This window comes from Martes martes, assembly GCF_963455335.1.
Source record: "Martes martes genome assembly, chromosome: 11".
In the NCBI taxonomy this organism is placed as follows: domain Eukaryota; kingdom Metazoa; phylum Chordata; class Mammalia; order Carnivora; family Mustelidae; genus Martes; species Martes martes.
Window position 1 is genome coordinate 26,448,916 of NC_137899.1, and position 17,308 is coordinate 26,466,223.

The following is a 17,308-nucleotide window of genomic DNA, read 5'->3' on the forward strand; positions in this document are numbered from 1 at the left end:
AAATGTCTAATTAAATCAGGGAAATGGGAAACAAGATAAAATTAATTGCAGTAAGTAGAAAACATCTTCTAGTATAATAGTAACAAATTAATTTATGGTAAAGTTTATTAATTAAAATAGGTAAAACAATAATGAAAACACAAAGACTCTCAGATTGTATTAAAAATAAAAGTTAAAAGTGTTGTCTAAAAGATACTCATTTAAAACACAAACACATACACACACAATAAGATGCAGAAAAATTGATAATGAAGGTATGGAAGAGATATATCTTAAAATATCAACTAGAAATTTTAATATGAGAAAAAGAGAAAAATGAAAATTATTATCAAAGAGATGTTAAATATGTATAAAAAAAGGAAGTTGAGAGGATAGCCTATTAGTATAAAAATAAATAACATTTCTGTTATGGAAAGGCATAATGAATGAACACACATTTTATGGAAATGGGTATATGATACATGGAAAACTATAAAGGTAGAGATGATTTCAATGGTATTACTAAGCTAGATGTAATAGATCTATGTCTAGAACTTGTTATCAAATGAACATAGAATACGTATTTTCAAACACAAAGGAAACATTTACCAATGATGGTCATATATCCAGTCCCAAAAAGAATTTTCAAAATATTTCAAATAATTAGCAACATACCATCTATATTCTATAACTACAATGTAATAAAATTAGAAATCAAACAAGAACATTTAGGAAAATTTCCTATCTCTAAAGACTAACATATTACCATTTGCCTGTTGACTTAAGGCTAAAATTATATGCTAAAATGTGAAATTCTTACAACTGAACAACAATGAAAACGCTGAGTTGAAATCTGTGTTCTGCTGAAATGTGGAGGAAAATGTACCAAATTATGAATATTAAGCAGAATTTAAGAAAGATAAAAAAAGAAAGATGGAAAACAAATTAGCTAAAATCTGAAAAGATCAACAAACTAAATCCAAAAACAAAAGGAAAAGAGAGGAGCACATAAAGATAAGGATAAAGTTATGACAAAAGAAACAGTTAAAAATAAAGCAATGAGAAAACACTAAGAAACAAATTTCTAGAGATACCAGTTAAGTAAAACAAGAAGAGAGAAGATGCAAATAAACAATAGCAGAATGCAAAAGGGGAAATAATTAAATATAAGCAAAATCCTACAAGTGTGTAATGGACCAATATATATCAAAAATTGAAATTTTGATGAAATCGATATATTTCTGCAAATGATGATCACAACTCCCCTTCTCCCAGCAAAAGCCAAGGCTAGATGCTATTAGATGCAATTTCTGTCAGTTTCCAAGAAACATCTATTTCAAAACATCTATTCCAAAAACAAAAAAAATAGGAAAGCTGTCCAATTCATTTCATTAGGTTAATATAGTCTGAGTACCCAAACTCAGTAACAATACAGGAGAACAAAACTGTTGGTCAATTTCCTTCATGAATGTAAAAGCAAAGATCCTAGTAGCTAATTATATTTAACTCTAACAAGTAGATTTAATTTAAGGTATGTAGGGATTTTTCACCTTGAAAAGTTATTAATGCAATTAATAACCACCACACCAAATGATCAAAAATGATTCCTCTTTCTATTTGGACTGAAAAAGCACTCAGTATGATTTTCTACACAGTTAAGATAAAAGTTCTTAGCAAAGGAGGAAAGAGAAAGACACTTTCTTAAAAAAGACAAGAGGGACACCTGGGTGGCTCAGTGGGTTCAGCCTCTGCCTTCGGCTCAGGTCATGATCTCAGGGTGCTGGGATCGAGCCCCCCATGAGGCTCTCTGCTCAGCAGGGAGTCTGCTTCCCCCTCTCTCTCTGCCTGTCTCTCTGCCTACTTGTGATCTCTCTCTCTGTGTCAAATAAATAAATGAAATCTTTAAAAGGAACATTTTAAAAAAGACAACAACAAAAAGAGGTATTTACAGTACATCTACAGAAATCATCACATTTAATGGAGACATTTTACTTTGGTTACCTTTCAGGTGGGTGTCAAGACATGGATGAACGCTATTTCCATATAGTTCACACATACCTGAGCTCCTGCACAAGACATTAAAGCTAGAAAAATAATAAGAGATTAAAGAGAATAGAAGAAAATGTAAACATATTATGATACGAATATCTTCATGCAATGCCCAAGAGAATTTATAAACGAGATTAATACAAAAATTTTTAAAAAGGATTAATATGAAAATTAAGTTAATTAAAAGGCTGAAGAAATAATCCATACCCATATGACCACTATTCCAGAAAAGAAAAATGCTATCATTTTTTCAAATTTGTTCTAATTTTTTAAATAAAGTTAAATCCTTTCAAATTTTCCTTTTTTAAATAAAAAGGATACATATACAAGAAAAATTCATTGCAGCATTGTGTGCTAGAAAAAACAATTTGAAACAGTCTCTTTTATATTAAAAAATTAAAGGTCGAGCAACGATTACTTAATCTCTCTGTCATACAAAAATTTTCAATTAACTCAATCAAGATTTTTTTTCCCCAAAATTCTTCTAGCTTAACATCTACTATTTCTTTCTCACAATCACCATGTATTCAGGGATACATATGCATTTCTAATATTAGGAGTTTATAAGGAAGGGGCGGTTGTGTGGCTCAGTAGGTTGAGTGGCTGTATCCTGATTTTGGCTCAGGTCATGATCTTAGGGTTCTGAGATCAGGCTCTGTGCTGGTCATGGAGCCTGCTTGGGATTTTTTCTCTCCCTCTCCCACTTCCCCTCTTCTACTCCCTATACCCCTTCCCGCCAATGTTTGTACACTCTCTCTCTCTCAAAAAAAAAAAAAAAAAGAGTTTTTAAAATGGATTTTTATCTTAAAATCAGGAAGAATTGATTTATTAAAAAAGACCTCTTAGTTGTACTTGAGACGCTGCTTTCCCTCTCCCACAATACCTTGTGCTCTTCCTTTCCAACTTTGGCCTGGCACAATAGCACCCACAAAGAAGGGCGGGGAGAAGAAGAATTGTTCTGCCATTAAGGAGGTAGTGACCAGAGAATACACCATCAGCATTCACAAAGGCATCCATGGAGTGGGTTTCAAGAGCTTACCCTTCTGGCACTCGAAGATATCTGGAAATTTGCCATGAAGGAGATGGAAACTCCAAATGTGTACCATCAGGCTCAACAAAGCTGTCTGGGCCAAAGGAATAAGGAATGTTCCATATGGTATCTGTGTGCAGTTGTCCAGGAAATGTAAGGAGCATGCAGATTCGCCAAATGAGCTCTATATGTACCTGTTGCCACTTAAAAAAATCTGCAGTTAATGCAGATGAAAACTAAGTACTGATTGTTAAATAAGGTATAAAACTAAAAAAAAAAAAAAAAAAAAAGACTACTTAAAGGGGATAGTTAATGGATATTAATGAACACTATAAATATCTTATTTGAAAAAAAATCCTTGAAGCTGATTTATGGTTTTAAAAGATCAAAATTGCTTAATATAAAAATTCCACACCCACACCTCTGGCCAGGATTTTTTAGATCTTCTTCTCTAATAAATATCAAATATTTTGAATATATTTTTAAACAAAAACTCAAATCACTTGAAGCCTTTCAAGATTGTAACTGGCCATTCTAGAAGAAAATACAAGTGAGAAACAATGGGCAAAGTCTAGATCAGGTCTGTCCAATGGAAATACAATGCTCACCATAAATGTGAATCACATATGTAATTTAAAATTTTTCAGTAGCTGTTTAAAAATGTTAGGATAAATCAATAAAATTAATTTTAATAATGTTTAACTCAATCTATAAAAATGTTAGCATTGAACCCATAAACAATGTAAAAATTACTATGACATATTTGACATTTTTAATATCAAAATTTTAAAACTCCGTTGTGTGTTTTACACTTATGAGACCATCTCAGTCTGTGCTATCCACATTTCAAGTGCTCAATAGCCTCAATGGCTAGTGGCTATCATATTGGATAGGCAGATGTAAAGAATGTATTGATCAATACAATGCATTTATTTTTTTTAAGATTTTATTTATTTATTTGATAGACAGAGATCACAAGTAGGCAGGGAGGCAGGCAGAGAGAGAGAGAGAGAGAGAGGAGGAAGCAGGCGCCCTGCTGAGCAGAGAGCCTGATGTGGGGCTCTATCCCAGGACCCTGAGATCATGACCAGAGCCAAAGGCAGAGGTTTCAACCCACTGAGCCACCCAGGTGCCCCAATACAATGCATTTATTAACATGATGGCTATAGTATGCTAATCTGGTGAAAGTAAACACCAACATTTAGAAACTTCTAGTATGTGTTTAAAATTGTGTTAAGCAAAAAAAAAAAAAAAAAAAAAAAAAAAAAAAAAAAAAAAATAAAATTGTGTTAAGCATATTATATGAATTATCTCATTTAATGTACTGTAAACCTATGGGATAAAAAATACTAATATTACTCATATTAGTTCCATTATATGATTGAGAAACTTAGAATTAAAGCATATCCCAACAGGTAAGTCTTACCTTACAACAGGTAAGACCAGGCAGAGAGTGAATTGAGCCAGGCTTACCTGCTTTCTAAGCTTATACTTTTAATTATTTCATACTACACTGGTTGTAGTTTGGAGGATCATTGGCACTAGGGTGATGCCTATGGAGGGGGAAATAAGTGGAATAGTTTGAGAAATAGTCAAATAATAAAAGCAGTAGGACTTGGTCATAGGTTATATATGTAGGTTGAGGGACAGGGAAATATCTAGGATGATGGTTGTTCGCTTGAGCAGATGGTCCGATTGTGTGACTGTTGCTAGGATAAAGAACACTGGAGAAAGGCATGTTTTTGAGAAAAGATTCAAAGTACCCAATACCTCAGATTCTGAACATTCCTAACATCTTTTTAGTTATGTTAAGCCTCTGCTTGGAAATGTGATTTTAAAATATCCCCTTACTTCTACTGGTTATTACACTGATCATCCTAGAAAAAGAGAAAAATAAGGTGTCAGAATAAGATAAAAGAAAGGCCCCATGATGACTTCCTTTCACAAATAGGAAGAAAAATTATACAAACAAGAGAACAGTTTATAATGTACTTGGATGAAACCAACTTTTTCTAGAACAGTAATATAGATTAAATTTATGAAAAATTAGAAAAATTGTAATTGTTAACTGTTTTAAAATTTAGGGGATAAAAACAAATCAATGCCCCAATGAATAGATTCAAAATAATACTGCTTAGATACTGATTTACTCTATCATATCTTTCCAGCAGATTCCATTGTGAAATCTTTCTAGTAATGGGTGAAATCTGTTACAGGCCCAATAAGATGAGGTTCAGCAAGAGCTTTTGTGGTATTTATGTTTGATTTGGATGACAACTCTTAGAGACACTATGGATTAGAGGAAGGGACACCAGTTTATTCCACTGTTGTTTAAAAAGCAATTATTTAGGCCCCTCCTCAGTTTCTTTAGTCTTAACCTTAATTGAAGGTTGTTCTCATTCTTTGCTCCTATAAATTTGAATCCTTCGATAATGGAGCTGAATTACAAATTTCACATTTGGTTTGTTAAAGTAAGAAAAACCACCTCTGTGTATGAGAATAGGGAAGGGAAAAAATTGCAGGGAAAGAGCTCAAATTTTGGAATAGTGGCTGTGGAGACCAGTACTGGGAGGTGATAAAAACTTTGTTAAAAAGATTGTCAAGGTCTGCTCAGTGCTAAAATGGATATGTATGGGTCAGAAGAAACAGAAGAAGGAAGTCATCAACTGAATCTGAGTCTCAAAATTTAAACAGTAAAATGAAGAAAGTCCCCAGAGGGTGTGAAACAGAAGTGATAGGACCTCATAGTTCTTATAGTTTCCTTTTTGTGTTTGCTAAGGGTATAACATTAATTGATTTCAGAGAAATTAAATAGAAGCCTTTTCTTAATAAAAGTTTCTCAGGGAAGAGTTCACCTCAAGAATAATATTTAGCTGGCTGGGTTATGGACGTTGGGGAGGGTATGTGCTATGGTGAGTGCTGTGAAATGTGTAAGTCTGATGATTCACAGACCTGTACCCCTGGGGAAAATAATACATTATATGTTAATATAGAAAAAGAGTAAAATTTAGCCAAAATCATTCATAAATAATGGATTCTGCTTTGTTTCTTTAGCTCTCAATCTACTGTTGTCGTGTCTATTGTTTGCTTCTTTTCTTTTAAAGATTTATTTATTTATTTGAGAGAGAGAGCAAAAGACAGAGTGAGAGAGTGAGCAGGGGGGTGGGGGAGGAGGGTAGAGAGGAGAGAGACTCTAAAACAGGCTCCCTGCTGAGCACAGAGTCCAACACAGGGCTTGATCTCATGATCCTGAAATCATGACCTGAGCCAAAATCAAGAGTTAGACACTCAACCAACTGAGCCACTCAGGCACTCCTCTGTTGTTTGTTTCTTAGGGTAGTGATCTTTAGTACTGAAATTTAGTCTAAAATGAGACAGTCATTCTCATTTAATAACTACATAAATAACTACATAAATAGTTACACAATGGGGACAGTGAGGCATCCTGGACCCACATTTCAAAGTGTGAAAGTAAGGAAGTAAGGAGGATGTGAAACATGATACAGGTAGAACCTAATATGAGATAATAATGGTCCCATTGGTAGGAGGAGAACCTGGATTGCATAGAAAGGTGTTGGAGTAATGTAACGGAAATTAGACCGTGCTGTTGACTGTATTCTACTCCCTTTAGGTTTTCCTTTTGTGTTGCAATGGCAACAGACAGGACAATGGATGTAACATGGATATCTTGAGATTATGTATATTTGTCACCATAGCAGTCAGAGAAATGACAGACATGAGTACTACTCAAGATGTGCTAAGTTTCCAGGTTGTATGTACTCTTTTTTATCCATTAGCTTAAACTTTCCTCATATTTTCTCACTCTCTGACCTCCTATACACCTTTAAACTCTGTAAAGATAACAAAACAAACTCTGTTATCATCTTTATCATATATCACATATATATTTGAAATCTCCAATGTCTTACTAAGACATATTCTTCTTATAAACTGAGAAAATTATTCATATGGATCCAATACAATAAATTTTTACCAAAGAACATAATGGCAAAACATTCTTGAGTATACATAACTTTTTCCAAGGAACTCATCAATTCCTGCCCAGTTTCATATGTTTTTCTAAATGTCTTATCTCCCTATATATAGAAGGCTACATCTACATCTTTTCACTTCCTACTCTCCCCATCACTATATCCTAACACCTGTAGTAATATTTAGCTGGTATTTGTAATGTTAGGATTAAATTATAGGAGAGAAATCAGAAGTATAGTTTTGAGATTCATTTGCATAGTTATCTGAGTCACTTGGAAAGATAATGAACAGAGAAGAGAGGAGACAGTGCACAAAGAAAACAAAGTCAAGGATGGAACCTAGAGGAACTGACCACATTTTGTGGCATTGAAGAGGGGGAAAGATCCTATGAAGGGGAGAGAGGCAAAAGAAAGAAATGAAGGAATTACCAAGGTATTCTAATGTTGTAGGTAAGACAAGATTTTCAAAAGATGGTGATGGAATGTACAGTTTTCTCTTTCTGAGCATACAAGAAAGATAGACCTGAAAAAGATCTTTGATAACTTCTGAAAAGGAGTTTAAGTGGAGTGGAGTGGGAGAAAATCAAATTGAAAGGGTTAGGGATGAATGGTTGATAAACAATTAGAGGCATCAGCTTGATAGTTTGTAAAAACTCATAGATAGCTGTAGAAACTTCACAGACCACATTAATGTGCTCTTTTATCACAGAGAATAATTTGCAACTCTTCATACCACATTAGTCAGGAAACTGGGTTTTACTTTATTACTATCAATCTCTTGTACAAGTTAAAGGAAGCTATTTTAACTACTTTCACTTTCTTATGTAAATTTGGCCTCAATACCCAATTGAAGTCATATTAAGATGATGTTTATGCACCAGTGAAAAAGGGGGCATTTGATTACCATTTAATGGCTATTTAATATTTACATTAAATTTATAAGAAAATACAATTTTTATGTATTTGAAAGACTTTTATATAAATATTAACTAACCAAAAAATCTTTGATCAGATGGTGAGAACAGATTTTTTACTTTAGAAAATATGCTCATTTTCAGGTTACTATGAAAAATACTCTCAAGATACTCATAGAAGACATATTCCCTGCTTTCAAGGATCTCATAATCAACTAAGAATATAAAGTTGGACTGCTAAATATGTACTATTACAGACAGAATGAGTTTGTCCCCATTTCCTAGTCTGTGGGGTTTCTATGGATATCCCTGTACAGGCTCTATTTTACCTTTAGTAAATGGTGTGGGAATTTCTTACCTAAGAATTGTATTAGCCCTATTGTAAAAGATAAAGCAATTCTAAAGCTTTTGCTAGTGCTCAGTATTGCCAAAAATGGCCGTTAAAGGCTGATGGTTCTACTACTTAAAAGGGTAGCTGTGGTGAGTCTCACATTTCTTACACACAAAAAAGGATCTTGGCATGGTTTAGAAGCAGGAGGATGTACTAAACGGGTATTGATACCATTCACGTTACATTGTAAACAATTTCTCCACTGTGAATGGAGTATTCAGAATAGGTAATGTTGTTTGAGAAAATATTCTCTTTTTTAAATAGGAGTCTGGGAGTATTATTACTGAAGATTGATAAATGTCTTCAGATGGGTTCCATGTATAGGTGGGTAAGTGTGTGTGTGCATGTGTGTGTGTGTGCACATGGTACAACACTTGGTGACCAGGAAGAATGAGAAGGCATTTACCACTGACTGAGAGACCTTGGCCTCTCAATGCCCATTCTGGAATGTTCTTCCATAGTCCACCTGTTCCTAATCATGGTATTATTACACACTTGCTAATTTAGATTTTGAGAATTATATTACTACAAATTATCATGCTCAGTTTGCATTGCTGAGAGAGAGGGCAAGAAGACATGTTTAGCTTCTGAACTTAAAGGCTATTACTTTTTCCCTACAATCTCTCTTGACAATAAGTCAGCAGAAGTGTAATTTTAAAAAGTCTTCACTGTTTTGGGACGCCTGGGTGGCTCAGTGAGTTAAGCAGCTGCCTTGGGCTCAGGCCATGATCCCAGAGTCCTGGGATCGAGTCCCACATCGGGCTCCTTGCTCAGTGGGGAGCCTGCTTCTCTCTCTGCCTCTGCCTGCCACTCTGCCTGCTTGTGCTCTCTCTCTCTCTGACAAAAAAATAAACAAAATCTTAAAAAAAAAAGTCTTCACTGTTTTTATACTACCATTCTTTTAATTCCCCACAAAAATCACCAAAGAGTATAGTAAGTAACCAACTTCAGTTAACTTCTTGATGGCTAATTAAAAGTAGTCACAATGTAGGAACTTTATTTTTTTTTTTAAGATTTTATTTATTTATTTGCCAGACAGAGATCACAAGTAGGCAGAGAGGCAGGCGGAGCGGGGGGGGGGGGGGGGAGCAGGCTCCCTGCTGAGCAGAGAGCCACTGTGGGGCTCCATCCCAGGACCCTGGGATCATGACCTGAGCCTAAGGCAGAGGCTTTAACCTGCTGAGCCACCCAGGCACCCCATAATGTAGGGACTTTAAAATCATTAACAAAATATGACATTATCCAGCTTCCAAAAAACTTATGGTTTCACAAGATGATTCCTCACAGGTTAAAGAAAATTGTTTTCCTGTCTCAAAATCATTAGTTTTATCTCTCTTCTTTCAAAATAAAGAGATAAGAATACATAGAGAAGGATCAAGGAACAATAAATGGATCAAAGAACAATAAATGGATAAAGAAGGAAATACTTTGCATGGATAAAGAAGGAAATACTTTGCATGGATAAAGAAGGAAATACTTTGCATGCCATGGAAGCTAAACATTCTTTTTTCTACCATTTGTTCTATATATGAATGACATGTACCTGTACATGTTCTCTGTATCTGTTTTCACATCAACAGAATCAGAATAATAATAGTATGTGCCTCAGAAGTTGTTTGGAGGTTGATATTAATTCATGTATGGAAAACATTTAGAATATAAATTCTTTATTAATATTTGTTCTTATCATTTTCTTAAATATAGACATAGAAGAGGAATTGTCTTTTGATCTATGGATCCTTAACATTATCTAAATTCCTTTTTTTAAAAATTTTATTTATTTATTTGACACAGAGAGAGATCACAAGTAGGCAGAGCAGTAGGCAGGAAGAGGGGGAAGCAGGCTCCCTGCTAAGCAGAGTGCCCAATGTGAGGCTCAATCCCAGGACCCTAAGATCATGACCTGAGCCAAAGGCAGAGGCTTAACTCACTGAGCCACCCAGGCACCCCCATTATCTACATTCCTAAGTAAATGCCTAGTAGAGTCATATATTTATATACTTTGGAAGAGTTTACATGCAATGTGAATTGTGGTTCTGTGGAAACTTGGAAATTCAAGGAAATCTATCCCTAAAATTATAGTCTTTGGGGGAGGAAATGCCCCCCCCCCCAATTTTATCCATACTTTCTTACTTATCTGGCTCTTTTCTTCTTTTTTAAATTGATTTTGGCCATTTAATTTTTTTCTGGAAATTGTGCATTTCATTACTATATTAGTTTGCAAAGGCTGTCATAACAAAGTAGTACAAACTGGGTGGCTTAAACAACCGAATTTGTTTGTCTCACAGTTCTGGTAGGTTAGAAATTTGAATCAGCAGGGCTGGTTCTTCCTGAGGGCTATGAGGGAAGCATCTGTCCCAGGTCTCTCTCCTTGACTTGAAGATGTCTGTCTTCTTCCTGAGTCTCTTCATATCATCTTGCCTCTATGCTTATCTCCTCTTCTTGTGTTGTTTTATTTGTAAGGACACTAGTCATACTGAATTGGGGGCCCATCCTACCCAACCTTGGCCTCGTTTTAACTAATTTCATCTGCAATGACCTATATCCAAATAAATTCACATTATGAAATGCTGGGAGGTTCCGAACATATGATTTTTATGGGGATATAATTTAACCCATAGGAATTAGTAATGTCAAATATTTTCTTATTGTGTTTTAAATAGTATTTTAGTATTAAAAAGTTTTCCTTATTTTTATCTGATTTCTCCTCTAATTTATTTAATACATTTGTAATCATTTTCTCATAGAATATTTCAAAAGTATGCATAAATAGGGAGAATAGGATAAGGAATTGCCATGTAACTATCACCCACTATCAACAATTATCAACTCATGACCAATCTTTTTTTAAAGATTCTTTTTATTTGAGTGTAGTTGAAACAAAATGTTACTTTTGTGTCTGGTGTACAGCGTAGTGATTCCACAACTTTGTACATCATGCTATCGTTACCACAAGTATAGCTGTCACCTGTCGCCTTATAATCCCGTTACAATTATCACTGACTATATTCCTTATGCTGTGCCTTTGGTTCCTGTGACTTAGCAACTCATGGCCAATCTTCTTATATTTACACTTCTGTCCTCTCCAGCCATATGCATTTTTGAAGTAAATCTCAGATATTATATTATCTGATAATGGTTTTACATCTCTAAAAACATAAGAACTTTAAAAACATAGCCACAATAGTAATATACTTAAAAATAAACAATAATTTCTAAATATCATCAACCATGTAGTCAAATAAAATTTCATCAAATGATGGGAAAAAATGCCCTCCCACCGCCGCTTTCCTCCATCCTTCCGTCCCTCCCTTCCTTTCTATAGTTCAGAAGTCAGCAAACTTTTTTTACATAAAGGACTAGAAAATAAACATTTCTGGGTTTGTTGGCCACATACAGTTTTCATTGTATATATTATTTTATTTACTGTTATAAACATTTAAAAATGTAAAAGCCTTTTTAAGCTTGTAGGCTGTAAAAACAGGTCACAGGCTGGATTTGACCTACAAGCTCCTGTTTGCTGACTTCTATATAGTTTGCTGTTTGAACTGGCATTAAGATCTATGTTGTATTGGTTTGAGATTACATATGCATGAGATTTATTAGAGTAAATGCCAGTGAGAGAAAATAGGAAAGAAACCAGGACTGTCTCAGAGTACCATCAGATTGCAATGCAGTTCTGACTGTTGAGGGAAAGAGAAAAGTGGGGAAGATTGGGTAGAAGAGTCCTCTGGGACCTCAGTTATTCTAATATTGTCTCACTTTATGATACCCCTGATCTTTTGAATCTACCCCTTCATGAGCCAGTAGTTACTTATCTTTTCTCACCATCCTTATTTTCCATCATATTGTCTTCTATATAACTGACATTTCTTCCTCATTTATCCTAGCAGTTAGAACCTCTATTTTTTATTGCATCTCAGAAATAACATTTTTTATTTCAACCTGATTTAAGTTTTAGTTCTTTTATTTCTCCAGTAAGGGATTCTTTAGTGTCTCCTATGGTTTTTTCAAGCCCAAAGAGTATCTTTACAATTGTTGTTTTGAATTCTAGTTCTGACATTTTACTTACATCCATATTCATTAGATTCCTGGCTGTGAGTTCTGCTTCTCGTTCTCTTTTTGGGGTGAGTTCTTCCATCTTGTCATTATGTCCAGAAAAGAATAAAACAAAGGGAAGGAAAATACAAAAATAGCAGCAATGATACCAGAAAAATGTATACTACACAAATCAGAAGAGAACAGGAACCAAAAAGAAAAAAGAAAAAAAAAACTGAGAATAAAATCAAGCAAGAAATAGAACATAACAGAACAATAAACTGGATCCTGAGTGTATTTTGGTCTGTTTGTTAGAAGAAACTAGATCCCAAAATAGGCAAGAAAGAAAACCTCAAAAATGTTTAAGTGTAAAATGAAGTTTAAAATGAAACTTGAAAGTATAAAAGTGTAAAAATGAAATTTAAAAAAGACTTGAAAACAATTGATAAGATAATAAAATAATTGAAAAGGAAAATAAAATATGAAACTGAAGGACTAAAAAATAATAACTATACTGGAAAAATACACACTACACGAATCAGAAGAGAACAGAAACCAATAAGATAAGAAAAGGGGAAAAAATGGGAATAAAATCCAAGAAGAATTTGAACAGAACAGAACAATAATCTAGATCCAGGGTGTATTTTGATCTGTTTGTTAGAAGAAACCAGATATTAAAAATAGGAAAGAAAGAAAACTATATATATATATACACTTATATATATGTATATATATATGCCTATTTTGGGATCTTGCCTATACTTGACTATATTTGGAAGATACACACACACACACACACACACACACACACACACACACACACAATGTAGTTGAATACAATGAAATGAAGCCAAAAATGAAATATATATATATTTATAAACTGTAAGTGTAAAAATGAAAATTTAAAAAGACAAAAATAATTGAAAAGACAAGAAAATAATTGGGCTCCACTGGCAGCCCCTGCCAGGATTGTGCTGCACTTACCACCAATGCACCCTACAGCCACCACTCCACCACTACCCTTTGGAATGGCCAGTAGGGGACCTGCCTATGGCCTGAGCTGGGAGGTAGAACAGAAGATTGAGAAACAGTAGGATGCAGACCTGGAGCAGATCCTGATCCAGTGAATCACCACCCAGTGCCACAAGGATGTGGGCTGGCCCTAGCCTGGGTGGGAGAACTTCCAGAACAGGCTTAAGGATGGCATGGTTCTGTGTGAGCTCATCAACAGGCTGTACCCCAAGGGACAGGCCCCAGGGAAAAATATCCAGGCCTCCACTAGAGCCTTCAAGGTGCTGGAGCAGATATTTCAGTTCCTGCAGTTGGCCAAGCACTGTGGCATCAACACCACTGTGGCATCAACACCACTGACATCTTTTAGACTGTGGACATCTGGGAAGAAAAGAACATAGCCTATATGCAGTGGATGCTGATGAACCTGGGTGGACTGGTGTTAGCCCAGGGTAATGGGCTGGGGATCCCAACTGCTTTCCTAAGAAGTCCAAGGAGAACCCTTGGAACTTCTCAGACAACCAGCTTCAAAAGGGCAAGACTGTCATTGGGTTGCAGATGGGCAGCAACTGCTGGGCATCCCAGGCCAGCATGACCAGCTACAGGATGCCTTGCCAGATCCTCTGATCCTATCCCAGCCCTGTTCCTGACATTCCATGAATGGTATGTGTGTATATATATATATATGTATATATATATGCCATATATATATATGGCACATATATATACGTTTTAGCAGTGACATTCCCTGAGAGCTCCTGGGACTTTCAGACTCCCCTCTGCCAGAGTGGGAGCCTGGCCTGGCCAGCCTCCTCTGGGGGTGACCAATGGCAGGTTCTCTCCTTGTGCTTACTAATATATTCCCTTCTTTAACCCCCCCCAAAAGACAAGAAAATAATTGAAAAGTGTAAAAATATAAAACTGAAGGACTAAAGAATAATAACTATACCAGAAAAATATACATTGCACAATCAGAAGAGAACAGAAACCAAGTGGAAAAGGGAAAAAATGGGAATAAGATGGAAATAAAATCAGACAAGAAATTGATCAGAACAGAACAATAAACTAGACCCTGGTGTATTTTGGTCTGTTTGTTAGAAAAAACTAGATCCCAAAATTGGTCAGAAAGAGAAAATACAATAAGATAAAATAAAATATATTTGAATACAATGAATGGAAGCCAAAAATGAAAAGTACATAAACGGCAAGTGAAAAATGAAAATTAAAAAATAATTGATAAAATAAGAAAATAGCTGCAAAGGATAATAAAATATAAAAAAGGATTAGAGAAAAATAAGAAAAAACCACGAATGCTATGTACTTCTTTCCCCCAAAGCTGGAGTTTTACAGTTTTGTATGATTGGTAAACTTGGTGTTTGCCAGAAGTTCCCACTGGTCTTCTAGGGGAGGGGCCTGTTTCATTGATTCTCAGGGGTCTTTGCCCGGGAGGAATTGCCCGGGAGGAATTGCACCGCTCTTGCCAGGGGGCTTAAAATGGCGGCGGCGCTCTGATCTGTATCCCAGGAGCTTATTTTGAATCCCCCACTCTTCAGTGAGCCCTCACAGAAAAGCAGTCAATCACTCTTGTCTCTCTAGTTTCGGACTGAACTCTGTGTTCATCCAGTCTGTGCCTGAGCATTTTTACCTCAAGCATGAGACCTGTTCAAGAGTCTCCAAACTGTAAACAGACGCTTGTGGAGTGTACCGGGCTGCTCCTCTCAGCGTAGGGAAGGGGGCCTCACTGCAGTTCTGCTTTTTGCTGGGTCCCTGCTCAGAGAACTTTCCCCTTACCATGCAGGGGGTCCTGGTTTATGGCAACATCAAGGAGAAAGAAGCACCTGGTCTAACTGTTGCAACCAGCTTTCCTGCTCCAATGCCTGGGAACTCTGCCACACTCAGAACGAGGGTGCCCCTCGTTCTTGTTGTGACCCCAGGGATCCTGAGACCATGCTGTCCCACCTGGGATTCTGCCTCCTGGAAGCCTCCTGAGCACCATTCAGGTAAACTTATAAAAGTTCCAACTTTGCACTCTGCTGTTTGTAACCCTTTCCAGTAGCCGGCTTGTGGAGGCTCTCTACTCCTGTGTTTTATCTCCCGATGTGTCACCTCAGATTCACATCTCTGCATCTCCTATCTTGCAAAAAGTCTTTGCTTTTCTATTTGTAAAATTCTTTTCTCAGATCTCTGGTTTATTTTCCAGGTTTTCAGAATGATTTAATAATTATCTAGCTGATTTCCAGGGATCGGACAAAACTGGGATCCCCTACTCCTCCATCATCTTGGAAGGTCTCAAATTCTCCTATCTTTTGCCAGTGGGAGCTTGTTCAAGTTGGTTAGTAGGTCATTTTTGGAAACAATTTTTAAATCAAACTTATTAGATATTATTTATATGTAACATTATGCTCACATTTTACTTATTCAGTTTGATGAACTTGGACAATTGTAAAAATCTATGTGACAACTACCCCAGGCAAGATATAGTACATTCCTTTTTTATTTTACACTCATATACATTTTTTCTTTTACTTATTTATTCACTCTTAAACTTAAAATGTTATATTAGTTTCAAGTGTACAATATAATGATTCAACAATTCTATACGTTACTTTTATCTATTTCACGCGTGCCCAGCCTACCTCTGGTAACGACCAGTTTTTCACTGTATTTGAGTCTGGCTTTTTTGGGGGGGAGGAGTCCTCTTTTTTTCATTTGTTCATTTGTTTTGTTTCTTAAGTTCCATATATGAGTGAAATCATATGATACTTGTCTTTCTCTGACTGACTTATTTCACTTAGCACTATACTCTCTAGATCCATACATGTTGTTACAAATGGCAAATTTCATTACTTTTTATAGCTGAGTAATATTCCAGTGTGTGTGTGCATGTGTGTGTGTGTGTGTGTGTGTGTGTGTATTTCTGCTTTGTTCATTCATCTTTGTATGCACACATGGGTTGCTTCCATATTTTGGCTATTGTGAATAATGCTGCAATAAACATAGGGATGTACATATCTAGTCAAATTAGTGTTTTTGTATTCATTGGGTAAATACTCACTAGTAGAACATCTGGATCATATGGTAATTTTATTTTTAAATTTTTGAGGAACCTCTAATTTTTTCCACAGTAACTGTACAAGTTTGGATTCCCACCAGCCGTTTATAAGGGTTCCTTTTTCTCCATACCTTTGCAACACATGTTGTTCCTTGTGTTTTTGATGTTAGCCATTCTGCCATGTGTGAGGTGGTATCTCATTGTGGTTTTGGTTTGCATTTCTCTGATGATGAGTGATGTTGAGCATCTTTTCATGTGCCTGTTGACCATCTGTATGTCTTTTTTGGAGAAATGTCTGTTCATGTCTTCTGCCCATTTTAATTGGATCATTTGTATATTATTTATATATTTTGGATACTAACTCCTTACTGGATATATCATTTGTAAATATCTTCTCCCATTCGGTAGCTTGTCTTTTTGTTCAGTTGATATTTTCCTTTGCTGGGCAGAAGCTTTTAGTTTTGATGTAGTCCCAATAGTTTATTTTTGCTTTTATTTCCTTTGCCTGAGGAAACTATCTAGAAAAATGGTGCTATGGCCCATGTCAGAGAAATTACTGTCTATGCTCTCTTCTGGGGTTTTTATAGTTTCAGATCTCACATTTTGGATTATTTCTGTGTTTGGTGTATGAAAGTGGTCCAGTTTCATTCTTTTGCATATAATTGTCCAGTTTTCCCAACACCATTTGTTGAAGACACCTTTTTTTCCATTGCATATTCCTGCCTCCTTTGTCATAGGTTAATTGACTATTAATATGGGTATATTTCTGGGCTCTCTCTTGTGCTCCATTGATGTATGTGTCTACTTTTGTGCCAGTTCCACAGTGTTTTGATTACAACAGCTTTGCAGTAT

General features: G+C 35.7%; 1 pseudogene across 1 annotated transcript; it reads left to right on the forward strand.

The window, feature by feature from the left end:
• Positions 1-13,409: 13,409 nt before the first annotated feature.
• On the forward strand, positions 13,410-14,031 carry LOC308352386 (transgelin-2-like; annotated as a pseudogene). Its single transcript has one exon. The product of its transcript is annotated as a transgelin-2-like (transcript).
• Positions 14,032-17,308: the final 3,277 nt, after the last annotated feature.